Below are 21,953 nucleotides of genomic sequence, written 5' to 3' on the forward strand. Positions count from 1 at the left end.
TCTATAAGGAAGCAAAGTGCCACATGGAGTGAGATAAAGGAGATATTAACATAATTTGGGAAAATTAGCAAAGCTGTCCCATGTTTTCTCTCTACATTTCCCATGCTTACACCTGCTTCAGTTTATTGCTAAAATGTAATTGAGCCAGAAAATGCATCATCAGCTTCAGTCCATTATGATGAAGAAGATCTATTTTGTAATTTCAAAATCCAATCAAATCTAGAATGCAAAGTGCCCTAGAGTCCTTATCTCCATTTTTCTCATATTTGTCAAGTATAAAAACAAGGTGTCACCTGGATTCCCATTCCACGGCGTGTGAGGTATTTTTAGAATCCTTTAGATCTTCCTGATCTCTAGAAAAATCCTTTCTCTGAAACTGAATCTCATCTCTACCCAGTTATAAAAGATCTACCAGAACTAACTGGTGACCAAGAGTCCAATGTAGACTAGACTGGCTGCTACTACACCTGGACACAGCACTATTCCAACTTCCAGTGCTAACAATTTTCAGTCCTAACAGAGCTTTAAACACTGTACTGGGCATCAACCTCGATCTCCAGGCTGCTTCACATAGCCTCATGTCCTATCAAGATGCAGCCTCCCATGTGTAGTTCTCTCGCACAGTTGCTGGCTCCAGATGACCCAAAACCAGGCCAAGGAGAAGCTCAGAATCTTTTTCTTCAATAGAAGTTGCATTTTTAAAGTTTTTTTTAATATGGGAAAACATTCTCTTTTGTTGAAATAAAATGAAAATATTCAAGTTTTATCACAGATAGGTGAAACATCTGGTTAGACCAGGCAGTTTACCTGCTCTTACATTTGCTTCCGCTTACTCTACTGCCTTCTTGCATAGAAACTGCTTCTGTCAACATGTCTGCCCCACGGGAATAGTGTTTTACTCTGGCCCAAGAAAGAGTAAAACTTCCTCTCTTTGATTCTCTTAGAACTAAGAAAAGCAAGAATTTTTCTATGGCATCACTAAATTGTAAGAGAAAAGATATAAGAAATGATCACATAAAGTAGTTAACATGGTTGTTTTGAGTAATAAGGCCACAATTGTCAGGTCTTATAAGAATTAGGCCAAGGCTGAGCGGATGAACTAAACTATTGACCTGTGATTGGCAACTTTATGGGTCTAATGGACTGGGCTAAGAGATACGCAGATATCTTGTGAAACATTACTTCTGGGCCCTTTTGTAAAGAGTTTCTGGAAGAAAGCAGCATTTGAATCAATGAACTAAGAAAAATAGTCAGCCTTTCTCAATGTGAAAGAGAATTATCAAATTTGCTGAAGAGAAAAATAGAACCAAAAGGCCGAGAAAGGTTGAATTCACACTCTCTGGTTTAGGTGAGAGACATCAGCTTCCCTTGCCCTTAGATATTAGCACTGCTGTGTCTAAGGCTTTTGGACTCAGATGAGGAATGACAGTATCACCCCATTTGTATATGAATTTCTGTTTCTCAGGATAACGTTCATCAATACACAGCTTAAAAGGCCAGTAGAGTTTATAGATGTGGATTCTTTTATATAATGTGGAAGGGGAAAAGAAGGCAAAGCTATGTAGTTCCTTTCAGTTGTAGTGGGTAAAATTTGAGGATACAAAAATTTAGGGCACAAGTATTCTAGACAAGACCTTTAAACAAGAATAATCCAAGAAGGTTTGGGGAACATAATGGAACTTGTTTTGTGAAGAGTGGGTAATTCTGTCTGCTCACCAAATCTACAAGGTAAAAAGAGTGGTCATATACATCAGTTGCATTATAGCCCCTGCTAGATCAACTCAGGGCATACAAAACCTGATGTGGTTACAGTTAGTGTATTTTCCTCATGGTTTGTTTTGTACCTTCTATGCCATGAAATAAATAATGAGAGTTGTTTTGAAATACATGGGAGCTTAAAAGGATTGTAAGTGTACTGATTGATTAAAGTTGAAAAATAAGTGTAATCATATTTTCTTGCCATTTCTAGAAAAGGAAGGAAAATAAAATAGGGAAAGGGGAAAAATTTCCCCATGCATCTGGCAATACTTAATCAGGACAGAAAAAGAGAGAGACAGAGAGAGAGAGAGAGAATGAGAGAGAGAGGAGGGAGAGAGAAAGAGAGGGAGAGAGACAGAGACAGAGAGATCCCAGTAACACTTGAAAACAGACTGGTAAACAGACATTTTAAAAGTGTAGCAGAATTGGCCATGATTATAGTTATTAAATTGGTACATAGAAAAAGTGGAATATGCTTACAATAAAAAGCAAGAAATCTATCATGCTTTGTAAATGTGTCCTCCTGTTTATTTCAACTCTTCATTTATTTATCTAGTCAGTCTCACATATGGTGCTAGATTACAGAAAGATGTAGTCTATGAGATCATGGATTAGAACAAATTAAAGAGGCACACACACTTTGTAATACTTCTATATTTCATTAATTACAGTGTGATAGCATAGGCTATGGAGAAGTATAGAGTACTATGGATATGTTCAACTGGAAGACTCTAACCTAATTAAATAAGGAAAAACTTCCCTAAAACTAATGTTTCCATATATAAGCAAATCTGTGGAAGATTATATCACAGCTGTTATATGTTGGGCCATTAACAAATCCCATCATATGTTTTCTTTTAATTTTAATTTTTATTATTATATGTTTGAGGTACATAATGATTACATTCATTGTGGAGATTTGGCATATAAACATAACACATCTTAATTCTTTTTATGTCTCCTGCCCCTCCTCTCTCTCCATTTCTCAGTCCCTTTCCCATTTACAAAAGATCTTCTTATTTCCTATTATCTATCTCTTATTTTGTTCTTTGGTTTATTTATTATTAGGGTTTCTCATGCAATATTTAAGTGTGTGTGTCTGATTTATTCAACTTAACTTTTTATTGTTACCTTCATATTGCTTTTATTCTTTACATTTATACACTTTATACCAATTGTTTTCAACTATTGACTGTAGAACAAACAACTATGAAAGATAGTTTTTCTCCAAGGGATGGTGTATAAGAAACAAATTCTGAATTTACTATTTCTCATTTTCTTTTAATGAGAGAGAGAGAGAGACCTACTCTTTTTATTTCCAAGGATAGACAATGGTAAAAAAGACATTGCTAAGAAATTTATGGATGAGGAACAGAGATAATGATAATACTATTAACAATAATAATGGCTAACTTGAGTATTTATTATGTACCAAGGACCCTTCTAAATATTTTGTAATTCAGTAAATATTTTAAGGTAGTTTCTATAACAACATTTATAAAGTTTAAAATGGTCATAATTCAACTTTGTTGAAGTATCTTCAAATAAAGCACAACAAAGCACAATTTCTCATATATTTTAAAGTGGAGAAATTAGTTTCAACTTTTAAAACTAAATATCTCTGACATATACATTTTAATGTAACAATTTAAGATTATTGCTTTTAATCTTATACAATTCTGTCATAAAATTTAATTTCTGTGTTTCAAAACAAAGCAAGGAAACTAACTTAATGAGAAATATTTTTAAATTAGACATGATAATTAAGAAAATAGTACTTGTTTTCACTTTTTTTGCTGAGGTTCATTGGCTTGAACACATTATTAATGCAATCTTTGATGTCATTACACTGTAATCTAGTGTTAAACATACTGACAATGTGTTTCAGTAAGTGATGATTCTCACACAATGCTGTGCTATACTTAAGAAACTACTGTTTCATAATTTAGCAATTGTGAAGTATTTTGAACAACTTGTATACTTTTGCAGTTGATGACCTTTCCAAGCTGAATTAGATAGGAACCTTTGCATAAATATAAACAAACACAAATTTGAATATGATACAAGCACCTAATATATACTTGTAATCAAATGTAGGATATAATCTTTGATACATTATATATTTTTTTATTATTATTATTTATTTATTTATTTATTTATTTATTTATTTTTGGTACTGGGGATCGACCTCAGGACCTTGCATTTGTGAGGCAGGCTCCGGAACCACTGAGCTAAGTCCCCAGCCCATATATATTTTTTTAATTTTCAAATATTTTATATAATGAATAAATTATTTCCAGTCAACAGGTTTTTGCTTTAGTGCCAAAAAAGCCACAACAAATTTAATAAACAAATGTTACAGTCAGTTTTCTAGATGAGTTCCAGTATGGAATATTAATTTAGAATGATGCAAAAGTCTGAGAACACAGGATCTGAGGGTGGAGGGAGAGAAATGCTTGCCAGGGTTGACGTGGTTAATCAATGAGCAGAGGGTGGGAGGGGCATGAGAAGGGGGTCTGTGACGTCACTGGGTACAGGTACAAAGGGAAAAGCAACATAGAAGTGGGACGGAGACAAACCAGGTAGACAGACATGTTCACTGTGGCTTGAGACTTTTATTTTTCAAGTGTTCAGAGGCAAATTCCAGCAAGGCTTCTGGTTTGAGTCCAGCCTTTCTTCTTGAACTTGTGATTTCCCAACTGAGGTGCCTGGCATACTTGAGGGGTAAACACACACACACACACACACACACACACACACACAATCTTAGTTTTGCTAGATATTAAGCTAGAAAACCAGCTAAGACAATAAAACCAGCAGAGAAATAAAAGTGAACGTTTTCCAGTAAAGAACTGCACACAACAACAGTATCAGTAAAATGGGGGAAAAAAGTGAAATTGTAGTTTAGGTTCCTCAAAAAAGATAACTGGCAGGGGAGGAGAGAGAGGAAAGCAAGCAAGCAGGGGAACCTGGAAAAGGTGAAAGGATTAGGACATGACAAGGAGGCGCCAAGGCTCTACTTCGTGCTCTGCTCTAGGCTCTGCATTGCGCTCCCACCCAGGTGCGAAGGGCATGTGCTCAGGCCTAGCCTGGTTGCAGTCCCCATGCCCACAGCCTGCCGCCTGCAGCTTCTGCCAGCCTCTTCCCACTGTATGCTTCTATCGCCTAAGGGATCTGCATCCCCCACCAGGGCAGCACAAGGGGGCGCTGGCTCTGTGTGCAGGCGTGCCCCAGATGTGCCAGGCAGCGGCAGGAAGGGTGCGTTTGTACTTTTGGCTCAGTGCTTTTCAAATATAACCCTTGGGACTGAACAAGGGAACGTGATTCTATGCCCTGCTAGCTCCCCATGTGCACCCATCCACCACTCGAAAGCACAGTCTGCTGTTCTGAAGGCCAAAACAGTGCTGTGAAGAACCATGCTGCCTAACCAAAGGCCCCATTTAAGTGACAGAGTGACACGGTCCTCTGCCATCAGCACAGATGATGGTGGGGATACTTTTAGCAGAGGTAAGAACATCACCCACCGTATTTTATTTTAAAAATATCTGATCAGGATATAAGGATGTAAGGACACTTCACTTTGTTTTAACATTTATGAGGTTAGTGTTTACTCTGAAGCATAATTGTGCACAGCACTTTCTCCTCTTGGGAGCCTTTATTTTGGGGCATGACCTGGTAAGCACATCTGACCTTCAAGCCCTTTTTCCAGCTGTACCTAACAAAGTTGGGTGATTTCCAGAAGTTACAAATGTGGCCTTAAGGCAATGCCGCTCATGGAGCCCAGTAATACAAAGGTGATGGCTGGATGTGATGTCTTTTCTGGGACCTCTTTTAGGAAAGGGGAGAAATATAGCAAAACATATTCTAAGTTGTTAAGACAATTTTTGATCTACTTGAAAAATATTAAACTATGACATCTTACTTTGAAACTTCTTCCAATGATACAAAAGTACTTGATTTTTCTGTTGTACGGAGCACAGAATTTTTGGTTTACACAAATGTTTTCTAGAAAGGAAATGACTTAACACTTTCTAAAACTTTGAAATTACACCCAAAGGGCAGAAGGAGACTCATTTTTACCAACTTGGCTGTACAGTGACGAAGAGTAATTGACCCTACCAGAGCGAAGAGCTCTTCGCGTGGTTTCTCCGCTGTGCCAGAGCATCTGCGCATGTGCTATGTGCGTGCTGGGAAAGACAGAAAGGCCCTACGGATGCCATTGCTCCCACACTGCCTATTCTTGCCCACAAGCCGGTCAAATAAGGTGAGAACGTGCCTCTGCAAAATAAACCAGCTGTATCGAGGATGTTTGTTTTAATTACAGAGGTAAGGCAGGGATGAGGGATGAGGATGTCTTCAGAGAGATCAGTGGTGCTGAGGCTGCTGCTGGTCACGACTGCCCTCTTATCTGGAAACCATGCCCGTCTGAGCTGGTCACAGGCAAAGGCAGACTCGCTAACGGCGTGAGTTTCATTATGAAAAGTGTGCACCCCATCTAGACGCCTTAGAGAAGGCAAGCATAGTGCTTTGCTTACTTAATAAACCGAGGAAGGCCAGAAGGAAGTAGACTCTGCACCATAAACTCAAGTAGAGTTCCATGCTGAAAATGAGTAAGTTTTCTAGGTAGGCAGTGGCACAAGTAGAGTATTAATATAGTTCTCAAATCATGAGGGAAAGGAAGAGAAAGAAGAGAGAGGGAGGGAAGAAAGGAAATCTAGCATTTAAGAGGTAAAAGCTCTCCCTTAGAATTACAAGGCTTCATCACCCATAAGTGTTTCTTGTTGGAAGGCACATTACACGTAAGTGTAACACAACTGACTCTGACAATGGCAGTCATTGAGGTGCAGAAGTGCAGGGGTACGGGAGCAGCTGGGCTGAGGACTGGGTCCCAGGTCAAGAGGAGCCCGGTGCTTTGGGTTGAATTTCAGTGATTCTTCAGCACTTAAAGTCACTGTGTCCTTTCAATGGAGACCTTGAATCCTCAGTATGACAGAAGATTTAAAGCTGCAGAGAATTTACACCAAGATTTGTCGGTTTGCACCACAGCTTAGGCCAAGTTCACCAATTCGGCGGAGTGGATCTTCGATGTCTGGTCCACACCATTCAGAGTCAATTAAACAGGAGAGGGAAGGAGCGATTAAGGAATTTGTGACCTCATTATCTTGGTTATGTGCCCACAATTTCCATAAAAATAAATAATATGCATTGTCAAAATCAGGATTCAAATTTGAAACAAGGAAAAAGGGAACAATTTAGCATTCTTAAGGGAAAACAATAGAAATCTCTTTACGTATTTTATTATGCTCACAGGTGTTAAAATCCCATAGCTACTGTTAGGCAGGCAAATATGGACCCTGCTAGATACTTGATCCTGTCAAGCTTGTTCTCCTCCAGCATGGTCTCGAGGCCAGTGGCCTTGGTCTCGATCTTCCTGTCTCTCTGCGTCAGGTCCTGCTGGGTATGCAATTCCACTATTTCCTTCCTCAAATCCAACAGCTTCCTTTCCTTCAGTGAATACAATTCTTTTACTCTGCTCTTGTCTACATTGAAGTCTAACTTGGTATCTGTTCAGGCTTTGATCATTCTGTCCATTACTTGTTGTTTTAACTGATGTGGTTCAAGCTTTATTTTCTCATTTTCTGCTCCAAGGGCTGAAAATTCACTCTTCTCCAAAATAATCATATCCTTTTTCACATTTGCAATCTTAGAGGTTATTTGCTGAGGAGCAATCTGCTGCTGCACCTTGGTGACCATGTCTTTGTAGACGACGTCCGTGTTGACCTCCATGATCTTGGCCAATGCGGACACAATGATTTCTGCTCACTGAGTCGTAAACCTTTCTTCCAGTAAGCACACTAAGGCTGGGTGTCGAATAGAGCTTCTGATTCCCGGGCGAGGTGAAACTTGTCCTTTGGTGCTCCAGCTCCAGGCACTGTGCAGACAGGTGTAGTTCTCTCCCGGAGGACAGAGCGCGACCGCCCAGGCCCGCCGGGCCCCTCCCCGCCCCGCGCCCGGTGGGGGGCGCCTGAGGCCTAGGGTGCTGGAGCTCCCAGTAGGCCAGCGGGCGGCACTGGGCAGCGGCCGATACATTATATATGTTGTGCAGTTCTGTCCTTGACTTGAAAAAACAACTATTAATCCAACAACCTTAGATAATAATATATGTTTTCTTGAACTATATCAATGTCATTCATATAAAATGTCCAATAATGAATTAAACAATATGTTGTGGGAAACAGGGGAAGGGGACGTTACCAGAACCTCTGCAGTGAGTCCTGGTCTCCTCCGAGCCACGGCAGCACACGGCGAATTACAGGAAAGGTAGACAAATGAGACTGAGAAGAAGCTAAGCTTTGGGTCTGATCAGTGCTGCTCTGGGCAGCAAAGACAAGAAGCCCCCAGCTTACCGCACCTTTTATTTAGTCCATCCAAAGAAACAAATGTAACAAATGAATAATGTAGATTTCAGTATCATATTGGGATGAACACCTCTTGTAACACCTCTTGTAACACCATCTGAATCCAGTTTAAAATTTTTCAAGCTCTTGCAGAATCAGATTCATTGTCCTTTCCCACAGAAACAATGTCAGTGGGCTGGGATCCCCTCTGCAAAGGTCCTGGTATCCTCTCTGGACTCACAGACAACAGCATTGGACTCAGTTCCTTCTCCCCAAAATTATGCTCTCAGATCCATGGTGTGCTTCTTACAGTTGTACCTTAGACCCCCCTTCAGTACTCTTAGGTACTTAGTTAATTTCATTTATACCTAATTATTCTTTATCACAAGTTATCTGTACTCAGATAATTAGCATGGAGATTTCCTATGTTTGATGCAGATGGACATACAATGGACATTCCTGAGAAAGAGTGGCATTGGTATCATTTTTGGAAATAATTCAGCAATTATATGTTTCCTCTGAGACATCATCCTAAAATTATCAGGAGTTATTCAGCCTTTGCTTGCCAGTTTAGTACTGTTTACCCTTGTCTCTCCTGAAAAAGCTCAAAGTACACATGGAAATGTAGTAGGCCACTTACATAGGAGAAGAATCAAACAGTAAGGATAGGCGTAGTCAGAGAAGATTAAAGAAAATGATTACAAAGCAGGACTTATTTAAACAGAAGGTGAATATCAAGAAATGATGGAAAATGTACATGAATATTAAAGGTAAACAATCTAACTCACGGAGAATTGCCACTGTGACAAACACTGCCACAATCTTATAATAAAGAGATATTGGAAACTTCAGTTCTTAAGTGGACTTATGTAGTAACCATCTCAAGTAACTTATAAGTTACCATTTCTGTTTTAAAAGACAGACCAAATATAAATGGTAATTCTGTAATACTTGCTATAATTTACATTGCTTTGTGTAATACTTTGCTTTTTATCTACAAAATAACTCATGAAAAAATGATAACTCAATCTCTGGTTTTAAATTTTCCTAGAGCAATATGAATAGCAGATTGATGACCCAAGCTATGTAAGCAGCTGTTAGAGCTTGAGAAGAGCTGGGTTGACTACTATTGCCAAATTTTGCAAGGTTCAACTTTAAGAAATGTGATACAGCTGCAAATTTTGAAAATTGGTATCTATTTTTTCTCAAAATTGGTGGGTAATAATGAGGACAAATGAGATTTCTCTATTTAAAGTAATGTTAATCTGTGCAAAGCCAGAGAGATCCAGATGTGCCACAATAATTAAAGTACTGAAAATTGGTGAGTGTAGGCTACTAGAAATACCAAAACATGACCTCAACTTTTGATAAGTAGCACAAGAAAATGTATTATAAGCCATGTGCATTTCATGAACCACACTTCAATGCCTTTGCAAAGCCTTACTAATTTTTAATGAAAAGATTTTATTCTTCTTTTTACAATTAATCTCACTAAATGATTCTTTTTAATTAGAACTACTAATTTCCTAATCTAAATCCCTGAAACCTAAAATCAGTGTAAAATTAAATCATGTTTAGGCACAAGACATAACACTCATGCACGGAGCACCTGGATGTGCCTGCTCATACACGTATACAAACACACGGATTCATAGACTATTAGAGCTGAAAAGCACCCCCAGAATCAGCTAACCCAGCTTCCCTGATTTTACACCTTTCTCCCAGTTCAGAGCTCAAGGCTCATACTCACATGGTATGCACCGCTTTGGATATACTCATTGAAAAAATGTTGAAACATTGCAGAGGTGGGGTAAATAACCATAAACATTCTGATCTCTTCTCCTGATGCTCTCCAGCTCTACTTTTGCAACCAAATTGCCCGGTTCCTAGCTCCAGACCCTTGCAAAACTCCTTCTGAGCCAGTAACTAAAAAGTGAACCCAACAGACACCTGGAAGCCTCCTGAACTCTGCTCCTGCACACAAGTTGATCAGTATTTGCAGTGCTAAGCATTTGTGAAGCTGGACAGGAATTCAGGTCTTCAGTCCACAATCCAGATTTTTTTTTCTTCTCATCTTCAACCTTTTTATTTTTCTTTTTTACTTGATTGGTTCTATATTTCTTTTTTCCCTATTGTAATGTTTTATTTTTAATTGTTTATTGGTACATTTTAAATATATATAATGATCATATTTTAAAAAGTTGAAGGTCTTGACTCTTCTTTTTCCCCTTCCCCTCTTTTACCTCCAACCCCTCTTCCTCTCTGTATTCACAGAAGCTTTGTTTCCATTTTTTCCTTCTTTTCCCTTCCTTCCTTTCCCCTCCCCCACCCCAGTTAGCCTTCCCATTTGAACATTTTGTTCCTTTTGGTCCTTCTTTACACTTTAAGTTTCTCACACCAGAGAAACAATGCAATATTTACACATGTATGTGATACTTTTTTAAAATTATAACATTTATATTGCAGGACAGTGGGCTCAAATATTTAAAGGAAATGTTCCTGCTTCTATAGAAACTTAATTTCTGTAGACTTAGTACATTTATGTTGCTCCATTTGCTCTGTCTCATCACATAGCATGTCAGTCTAAACCCAATGCTATTTTATTCACATTACTTTTCTCATTAAATATTTTATTTACTCATTTGCATGTATCTAATAGTTTTTCAGCTATTACTCTTTCGTGTGTTTCCTTTATGACAAATCTTTCCCTGTAAACTATGCCACGATCTTTAAATGATATCCTGAAGTCACAGTTGAAGGACTTGTGCATCTAAACTATATCTCTTTGTTGTATATTATTTTAAATATTTATTGAAACCTTAAAACTTGACAGTGAAACAAGAAGGCTTGACTTGATAAACAGTGATAAAGTTCTGTGTATAATGGTTAGAATTTCAGTAAGTACTTGTAAGAGCTCACTATTTATTACAGGCATGCAAGTGTATTTTTTGTATTTCCAAAAGTAATGAAAACTGCCTAAAATATATCTGTTCACTTAATTTCTATGATTCATTTATTTAGCCAACTAGCCCTATTTAATTTTTTTGTCTTTTTCCAGTACTCACTAATATAACAATCATACTTTGGGGAAAAGAACAAGTAAAGGTGAAAGAATTCATAGCTGGTACATCTAACTACCTGATTATTTTTATTGCAAATGCTCAAAATGTACACTGTGAAAATACTTTATCTCAATATCTGCATCAAACAATTATGCGTAATGTTGGTTATAAACTATAAATAAGGACATATCTGAAAAGTTTAAAAGAGATGGTAGCCAGGTGTGGTGGTACATGCCTGTAATCCCAGCACTCAGGAGGCTGAGGCAGAAGGATCTCCAGGAGTTTGAGGCCAGCCTGGGCTACATAGTGAGTTCAGAGCCAGCCTGAACTACAAAGCAAGATCTTGTCTAAAAAAAAAAAAAAAAAAAAGATGGGAGATTATGTATATAGTAACTTGGAAAGTGATTTGGCATGTTTGTCTATTAGATTAATATCATGCAATACTTCTATGATACATGGGCCTATTGTAAATTTGTAGAAGTTTTAAAAAGATGAGAGTAGTTTAAAATATAAAAATAATAGTGCTCACATCAATCAAATCACTTACATTTTGTCAGCACAGGACTAGTGCTTCTTTATATGTTCTTTAGGGGTTTCCTAGTTTATTTCTACTGCAAGTAATATTTGATGGGAACTATTATTATCTTCATTTTTCAGGTGGATGATAGGAGTAGAAAATTTTTACTCCCAAACTTACACTTAAACAGTAATTCCCATTAAAACACTCTCAGACAAAGCAAACATCTATAATAGATAAATCAAAATAAGTAAGACATCAAAACATACCAGTAGAGGAAATACCTTAACTACTTAAGAAGATGGTAGGGAAGTACAAAAAAATAGAAAAAAATTCAAAACAAATACATAGTGATTATAACATGATCTTATCTATCAATAGACACCTTAAATGCAACAGATTAAATTGTTCAAATAAAAGACATACAGTGACTGAATGGATAAAATTACAAGTCCTAATTATGTGTTGTGTACCAGAAACTCAGTTCACTGCTATAGACAGACATAGTCACACATGAAATAAACTATTCCATGCAAATAGAATCCAAGAGAATTTAGGAAGCCAGGTGTCTCAGTCAATACCTCATGCCAACAATTTAAAGGGGGAGATCTTTATTTCCCCCTCATAGCTCAGAAGTTACAGTCTGTGTTTGGCAGATTTAAACACAGAAATGGCATGCCGAAGGGTCTGGGAAGAAGGGAGCTGTCCACATCAGGTGGCCAGGAAACAGAGTGAAGATAAGAGCCGGAAGGGAGATACACACTTCTGGTCATGTCCCAAGGAGCTTGCCTTCCTTGACCAGGCACTACCCCATAACAGCCAGTCAACTATGGTGTCCCGATGGTCCATTCACTTTCCACAAGCCCCACCTCTGAGCATAGCAAGTTTGGGAAGACATTTAGATATAAACCATAACACCAGGATTGGTCATGCATGCCTGTAATCCCAGCACTTTGGGAGACTGATACAGGAGGATCACAAGTTTTAGCTCAGCCTGGGCAACTTAGTGATATAGTGAGACCCTAGATAAAAATAAAAGATTAAAAAAATAGGGCTGGGTATGCAGCTCAGTGAAAAGCCCTGGGTTCTGTGTCCAAGTTCTGAAGAGAGAAAGAGAGAAAGAGAGGAAGGAAGGAAGGAAGGAAGGAAGGAAGGAAGGAAGGAAGGAAATCTATGGCCCAATATCTTTGATGAACATAGATGCAAAACTCCTTAGTAGACTACTAGCAAACTGAACCCAAAAGCAGCTATAAAATAATTCATAATGGTCAAGTAGGATTCATCTTAGAGATGAAAGTATAGTTTAACATATACAAGTCAATAAACACAATATACCACAGCAAGAGAATAAAGGACAAAAACCAGATAATCATCCTAACAGATGTAATAAATAAATAAATAAATAGCATTTTATAAAATTCAACACCCTACAATGAGAAAAATGTTGAACAAGTTAGGTATAGAAAGAACATATGTGAGTATAATAAAGTTCATATATAATAACCCAATAGCTAATATACTGAATGGGGCAGAACTGAAATCCTTCGCTCTTAAATCTGGAACATGTCAAGGATGCCTACCTTCACTTTTTTTATTCAATGATACAGAAAGTCCTAGCTAGGGCATTCAGGCAGAGGAAAGAACTAAATGACATTCAAATTGGAAGAGAGGAAATAAATTGTCACTGATGCGGTATTATGCATAGAGAACTCAATGGCTTTACCAAAACAAAACAAAACTACTAGGACAAATAATTGAATTTGGCAAAGGTAGAAGATACAAAATTAACCTATAAAAATCAGTAACATTTGTATACATCAATAGCAAACTATTTGAAATAGAAATCAAGAAAGCAATCACATTTATTTGAATAGTTGTAAAAAATTGTAGGATACATTTAATTAAAGAGGTGAAACTTTACAATGAAAACTATAAAACATTGATGAAAGAAATTGAAGAAAACACACAAAACAATGGAATATCCTCCATGTTCATGGATTGGAAGAATCAATATTGTTAAAATGTTCATATTACCCAAGCAGTCTACAAATTCAGTGCACTCTCTATCAAAATATCAATTATGTTCTTCATAAAACTAGGTAAAACAATCATAAAGTTTCTATGGAAACACACACATACACACAACTTCAAATTCCAAAGCAATCTTGAGTAAAAAGAATATTTAATGCAGCAAGCATTACACTATTTGACATTAAAATATCATGCTATAGTACTCAAAATATTAGCATAAAAGTAGGCCCTTAAACCAATGGACAAAGTAGAAAGCAAAAAAGTAAACCAATACATCTACAAACAATGGATTTTCAATGAAAATATTAAGGTAACATATTGACAAAAGGATAGTCTTTTCAATAAATGGTGCTGGAAAAATGAGTATCCACATGCGAAAGAATAAAACCGGACCCCTATCTCGCATCCACTTCAAAAATCAATTCAAAATAGATTAACAACTTATATGTAAAATCTGAAACTATGAAATAACCAGAAAAAAATACTAGAAATGCTTGTGAACATGAAAATGAACAGGATTTTTTGGATAAGACCCAAGAACACTTACATCAAAAGCAAACACGATGAATGGGATTATAGGAAACTAAAACATTTCTGCATTTCTCCACATAAAAGAAACAATCATCAGAGTGAAGAATCATCTTCAGAAGGGGAGAAAAGTTTGCAAACTACATGTGACAAAGTTTTAATATCCAAAATAGGTAAAGAAATCAAACAACTCAATAACACAAAAAGCAATCTTATTTTAAAAATAGGGAATATATATAATTAAACATTTCTTAAAATAAGAGGCACAAATAACTGACAAGTATGTGAAGAAAATGGTCAATAACACTAATTATCAGGGAACTACAAATCAAAACTACAATGAAATATCACCCCATTCCAATAACAATGGCTATTAGCGAAAAGACAACAGGTAGCAAGAGTTGGTAAGGATGTGGAGCAACAAGAACATGCACTACTGTGTGCACTGCTGGTGGGAATGGAAATTAGTACACCTGAAAAGGAAAGCAGTATAGAAGACCTTTAAAAACTTGAAATAAAACTACAGTAAAATCTAGCATCTCATTACTGGGCATATATCCAAAGGAAATGAAATTGGTATGTTAAAGAGACATCTGCACTTCCAAGTTCATGCAAGTGTTATTCACAACAGCAAAGAAATGGAAGAAACCTAAGTGTCCATTAATGGATGAATGGATAAAAAAATGTGCTATATGTGCACAATGGAATACTATCCCTCTTTGTAAAGAATGAAATTCTAACATTTACAACAAAAAGAATGGAACAGGAGATCATTATGTTAAGTGAAATAATGCAGGCACAGAAAAAGAGTTACCACATGATCTCGTTCCTATGTGGAACATAGATATAAGTGAGAGTGCAGTGGTGGTAAGCAGAGGCTGGGGAAAGAGGGCAGGAGCAAACGTTTGTCAGTGAGTATGGCATAGCCAGCTACATAGAAGTAAGAAGTTGTAGAGACCAGAAATAATGATAATGTACTCTATGTTTCAAAACTATAGAGGTAATTTGAAAACTTTAATCATAAATAAATGATAAATCTTGGATGTATATATTTTAGTTGATTTAAACATTATATAATATATGCATACCCTGTGTATAATTTTTATGTTTTCATGTATCCATTTATAAAATTAATTTTTAAAAAGCCATGAGGCAAACATTATTTAAAACATTTTATAGAAAAAAGAAACTGACCTTGGGTGGCATTGTAGACTGAATTGTGTCCCTCCATAGTTGTTTTAGTTTAAACTAACACCACATACTGACCTTATTTGAACATAGTGTGTTTGCAGTGTGACAGTAATTAATTAAGAAAGATCATACTGTAGTACAGTATATTCCCCTGTAAGGCCCATGAAAAAAAAAGCAATTTGGACACAGAGAGGAGCTTGCTATATGAACTCACAGACACAGAGAAGATGGCCATGTAATGACAGAGGCAGATATTAGAATTTGCTCCCATAAACCAAGGAGTGTCTGAGGAACAGCAGGTGAAGATTTTTTCTCACATTGTGGGCTGTCTCTTCACACTGTTGGTGGTTTCTCTTGCTGTGCAAAAGCTTTTTAATAAGAAGAGATCCCACTTGTTGATTGTTTGTGCTAGTTCATGGGCAACTGAGGTTTTGTTCATAAAATCTTTTCCTACACCAATGTCTTGAAGAATTCTACCTAATCTCTGTTCCAGGTGATTCAGTGTTTCTATTTTAATATTTAGATACTTAATCCATTTCAGTTTTAGTTTAGCGCATGGTAAGAGATATAGGTCTAGTTTTAATCTTTGGCAAGTTGAAACCCAATATTTCCAGTACCATTTATTAAAGAGGCTATCTTTCCCCCAGTGAGGGTGCTTGGCTCCTTTATCAAGGAGGAGATGGCTGAGTATGTCTGGAGTTGTTTCAGCATCTTCTAATCTGTCCCACTGGTCCTCAGGTCTGTTTCTGTGCCAGTATCATGCTGTTTTTATCACAGTAGCTTTGTAGTATAGTTTCAACAGACCTCCCAAATTTAAAGACCCAATCCAAAAATGAGCATCTGAAATGAATAGACATTTCTCAGACAAAGAAATAGAAATAGCAAATAAACATATGAAAAAGTGTTCAACATCATTGGTCATTTGAGAGATGCAAATGCAAACAATGCTGAGATTTCAGCTCACTCCAGAAAGAATGGCTGCTATCTGAAATCAATCAATAACAAATGCTGGCAGGGCTGTTGGGAGAAAGGAATCTTCCATTTTTGGTGAGAGTGTAGACTGGTGCAACCACTGTGGAAATCAGTATGGAGATACCTCAAAGAACTAGGACTGGATGTCCCATTTGACCCAGCTATTCCCCTGCTGGGTATCTTCCCCAAAGAATTAAAAGAATCATACCACAGTGGTATATGTATGCCCATGTTCATAGCAGCACAATTTATAATAGCTAAAACTTGAAAGCAGCCCAATGCTCATCAACTAGAGACTGGATAAGAAAATGTGGGGTTTTTTATAAAATGGAGTACTACTCAGCCATCAAAAATGAGAAATTAGGGACATTTATAGCTAAATGGATGCACATTGAGGTCATACTCTTAAGTGAAATAAACAGGACACACATATGTAAACACCAAATAGTTTCTCTAGTGTGAGAAACTGAAAGTGTAAATAAGGACTAAAAGGTATAATAAATAATGTGAAACAGGAAGAAAAGGGGCAAAGGGGAAGGGGAAGTGGGAGGGGTAGGGGAAAGGAAAGAAGGGAATGGAATTAATATGAGAAATTGACAAAATGGAAACAAAGTCTTTGTACATAGGTAGGGATGGAAGGGTTGAAGGGAGGGCGGGGGAAGGGGGAAAAATAAGAACCAAGAGAGATTATGTAAAGGTGCAAATTTCCAATGATAAATGTCATTATATTGTACACCTAAAATGTACCAATAAAAGAATATTAAAAAAAAATATTCATTCAGATTTCACAGACTGCATAAGGCCTTCACTGGGCACCCTATTGAATACTGCAAACTGCCTCTCCAATCCTATCTCTGCCTCATCCTCTATCCCAGTTGCCTGCTGAATGCTGCATTTTCACCACAACAATGTAATTATTAACTTCTTTCTCCTGAATTATTTGTCCATTGATATCTCACTATATGCCCAGAGCCTGGTATCTACTAAGTGCACAGAAAACATTTGTTAAGTGAAGGACTTGTAATCAGTTATGTCTACATCACAGGACATTTGTATCAATATTAATAATATTGGTTCATATAGAAGAGTAGAGTGTTATAAGATATTGACATTTCTACAAGTTTATACTTGCCTACTTTTATGACACTGTTGTGAAAATAACTACTGACAAAGGAAAGTAACAGTTGTAGAATTTTTCATATAGGGTTTTTGGTTTATATTATCCCCTTGATTTTCATGAAATGAATGAATTCTTCCCTTAGGTCATTTTTCTGCTATTAAATGAAAAATAAAAAGGCAGTTATTCTGCTCTGTGGCTGTATTCCTTATTGCAGTTCACAGCAAATCAATATTGATTTACATTAATGCACTACTTATTGCCTCTACCAAATGAGCCTCCAAAAGTTCCCTCTGAATAAATTGGAAAAATTGTAATAAATGTTCAGCAAATCTCAAATCATAATTGGATAGCTGTGCCCCCAACTGCTAAAAAATTGTATGAGGTGCTTAGTGCAATCTGATTTATTGATTTCCTTCATTCTCCAGTTGGTGAAGGGCAAAAAAGAGGAACGGTTAAATCAAAATGTGGAAATGTTGTGATTTATTAGTAATAAGAATGTGTCACATCTCTCTGCACACCTACAAAATTGCTTATTTGTCCTTACTGTATTTTTGTTGTTTGTATTTGTAAAATCAAAATGTCCACAAAGCCACTTTTCCATAATGTTTATCTTCTTCAAAATTTTTCAGTGAAAAAAGTTTAATTTCCTTATGTATTATGACTTAGACATTCTTTAAGATATGATCAGATCATAAAAATTATCTCATCATTCCCTCCTACATTTAAAGTTTTAATTTCTCAGGTGAAGTAGTTCAGTAAGACACAGGTGTGACAACATAAAAGCATTAATATTTCAGTTGACAGATGCAGTCCTGGACATCCAAAGAGGCAAACAGGCAGGCATTTTTCCAGAAGTTCATAAACTATAGTGTGTAAAGTTTATATATTCTGCATTTTCAACTTGAAAACAGAAATATATTTATACATTCTTAGTAATTTGTTTCATGAGGATTTTTTAAAATCTAATATAACCTTGGATTTAGAATTTCAGATCCCCTGTATATTTAGAACACAGTCAGCCATTAGCAAAAATGAAAGTTGAGTTGGCTCTGAACAAAGATGTACTCAGATTAGGTTATGTTTAAAGCTTTTGGGTAATGTGCTCAAGTAAATCTTGTGGTTATTTCATAAACAGATTGTTTTGTAAAAATATACTTTAATATCAATTTTTCTTTTGTGAAGTTTATTTGCACCCAGACACTATGAAGAGTTTTCAATGAATTAAAGATATAACTGCCGTATTAAGAGTTGCAAGGACAGCTTTGCAACAGCAGTCGGTCCATAGGCTGCATCTCTTCAATGTGAGGTATAATTGGGAATTCAGCATAGAATATACTTAGTCCATTTTAGCTGTTATATCAGAATGCCACAAACTGGGTAGCTTACACACAATAGATGTTTCTTACTGTTCCAAAGCCTGGGAAGTTTCAGATCAAGAAGCTGACAGAGTCCCCTGGTAAAGGTCTACTATCTGGTTCACAGATGCTATTTTTCTTCTGTGGCCTCACATGGAGGAAGGAACCAGAAAGCCCCATGAAAGTGTTTGATAAAGACATTAATCCTGTTCATGAGAGCTCCACCTTCAGGACCCAACCACCTCCAAAAGGGCTCATTTTCTGATACTACATTGGAGAACAGAGGTTTTTTGAGAGAAGCATAAATATTTGGCCCATAGAATATACATAAATGTTCAAAAATATATATGTGATCTGTAGTCCAAGCTGGAAGCCATCTATGTTAGAAAGAAACTTCTTTACATGTACTGATAAATTCATTTCTAAAACACCCCATAAGATGTTTTTGTCACTTCTAAATATCCTGGTCATCATGACCAAGCAGCATGGTAGTGTCCTGTATATCTCAAATGGATAGATGAACAACTCACCCCGAAATTGATGCCTTAAAGCAAAAACTAGATTGGTATTTGAGATGGTCACCCAAGGAGCAAATGTGTGCTTAGACTTCCCATTAGGAGAAAATATGAAAATACTGCTGTATGACCTGAGTGGCAAGGCATTAAGTCCCAAATATTAAAATATCTGTTGTTTAATATTTATAAAATAATGTTATGTCATTCCTTTTAACTATGTGGATAAAATATAAACATGGCTTAAGAGACTTGAAAGAATGTGTGTGTGTCAAACAGAAAAGGCAGAAAAAGAAAATTCCAAAGAATATTACATAAAGTAAGGCAAAGTAGGAGGCTAACATTGGGAGACCTGCCTATATATAAAAAGTAAAAGAGAAAACAAATTCTAGGATAATATCAGAAAGGAATTTGTAGGAGATAATTTTGAGGTAATTGAATTTGGTTATTCTCCTTGATTTGTAAAGTCACACAGAAGCAACATAACTTGGAAAATAGTGAAAGAATAAATAATTGGTTAGTGTCGTCCCTCCTTCCTTATTGCTCAACTCTGTCTGCTTCCAGAGAAGCAGACTTCAGGAAAGGCCAGATTCCACACTTTCATTTCTTTTTCACCATCTAGGAAAACAAGAGAGTTTACTATTCTTTTATTAACTTCAATGTGGACATTTGTTGTAAACTGAGTCTCTCTAAAAATCAATTGTATGGGGCTGGAGATTTAGCTCAGTGGTTCGGCCCCCAGCCTCGCAAGTGCAAGGCCCCGAGTTTGATGCCCGGTACCAAAAATAAATAAATAAATAGATAGATAGATAGATAGATAGATAGATAGATAGATAGATAATTTTTTTAAATAAAATAAAAGTCAATTGTATGTAAAAGGAGGGACATTTGAGCTTTTCACCAATGTAAGAAATCAGAGATGGTTTTTCTGATCAAACTTTCTATCCTAGAAAGAGAATAGGCAGTAAAGAAAAGGAAAACATGCACAGTCTCAGTGGAAACAAAGGTCTATTTCTATTTCTATGACTTCTTGTTCTAGGCCAAAAGATAATGACCTGAAGGTTAATGGCTACCTGTTGGGTAGCAGCATGGTCTTCACGCAAAGAACACCTACCTGTGGAGTCCATCAGACAAGAGACAGATGCCCTTAGAATAAGCTTTCCTCACTTCTACATGTGTTCATTGTATAACTCACTTGAATAAAATGCAGCTAAGAAATTTAAATATTATTAGAGTTCAGTTATGAAGTATTTATATACCTTTTATAAACAAGTAGGATTTTGTTGTAGGTATCAAGCTCCATAAAGTTTCATAAAACTATTCGATCTGTAAATATTGTTTTACTGAGTCTTTTATCAGAAGTACATGCACTAGAGAAAGGAATTCGTAGCAAGGTGCTCACTTTCATTATCTGCTGACCATCCTGGGCAGAGAATTGCTGATTAACTTATTTAATCATTCCTCATGGCCTCCTTAGTGGCCTCTCTAACTAATAGACTCTGACTTCTTGAGTCTGAAAGACAGTGTTTTTTATAAAGCTTTTTATTAAACATGTAGCCAAATTGTTTAATAGCTAAAATCAATTGAGATATTATTTACTAAGTAAAAGGCAATGTGCTAGGGATTACACAAATAAACACAGGTAAGTAAAACGGAAGCCATGTCTTAAATCACTAGTGATTTTATAGGGAGTATTAGTTAGCAGCTGTTGTATAATTAATCATGTCAAAGCCCAGGGGCTTATAACAATATGTATGCAATTTTTGAGTATTTTTGGTTAGTCAGCCAACATTTCTGCTTTTCACTTGGTTCACTCTTCTATCTCTTGTCAGATGGGGGTCAGGAATGCAGTTTGCTAGTGTAGCTGATTCTTTCATATTCCAGGAGAGTGGCTAGCTGGAGCCCAGGTTGGCTTTGCATTATATCGGCACATTAGCCCATACATTCTCATCTCCTCCAGCACCTCACCTAAGAAGAGGTGCATGAGGAAGAATTTAAGCACATGATGCATTTTAGCCTAGACTCTTGTAACTAGCACATTGATGTTTTTTCCTTGCCGTTGGCCAAAACAAGTTACAATTCAATTTAGGTACAAAGATGGGAAAATACGCTCCACAAATAGATGGGAAGAGTAACAACATCATATTGCAGGGTGTAGTAATACAAAGAAGATGTTTAGCAAAGACTTGAATGCATTTATCTACCTTCGGGAAAGTAGGACAAGACAAAAAAGATTGTACAAGATACAGAAAAATACCCTCAAATTATATACATTAAATTCTTGACACTTAAGATTTAAATTTTAGACTTTTTGATCATTTGAATGTCCTCAACATATGATAGTTTGACATTTTATGAGTTACACTTATTCATCTGATCATGCTTTTATTGTTCATCTTTCCTGTCAAAATTGCTGGGGATTTAGCTCAGTGGTTCTGCCACCTGCCTTGCAAGCACAAGGTCCCAAGTTCAATTCCCAGTACCAAAAAAAAAAAAATATGTAAGCTTC

The 21,953-nt window shown here is 36.6% G+C and overlaps 1 protein-coding gene and 1 pseudogene across 1 annotated transcript in view; one reads left to right on the forward strand and one right to left on the reverse strand.

Moving 5' to 3' along the window:
• Positions 1-21,953, forward strand: part of Galntl6 (polypeptide N-acetylgalactosaminyltransferase like 6) — a 1,152,292-nt gene that overhangs the window by 567,645 nt on the left and 562,694 nt on the right. The gene's annotated exons all lie outside the window — the stretch shown is intronic.
• LOC106010018 (mitochondrial calcium uniporter regulator 1 pseudogene) overlaps positions 7,072-21,953 on the reverse strand; it is a 36,679-nt pseudogene continuing 21,797 nt past the window's right edge.

Source organism: Heterocephalus glaber, unplaced genomic scaffold (genome assembly GCF_053883595.1).
Source record: "Heterocephalus glaber isolate CG9 unplaced genomic scaffold, H.glaber_assembly_v1.0 deba00001461, whole genome shotgun sequence".
NCBI lineage: Eukaryota > Metazoa > Chordata > Mammalia > Rodentia > Bathyergidae > Heterocephalus > Heterocephalus glaber.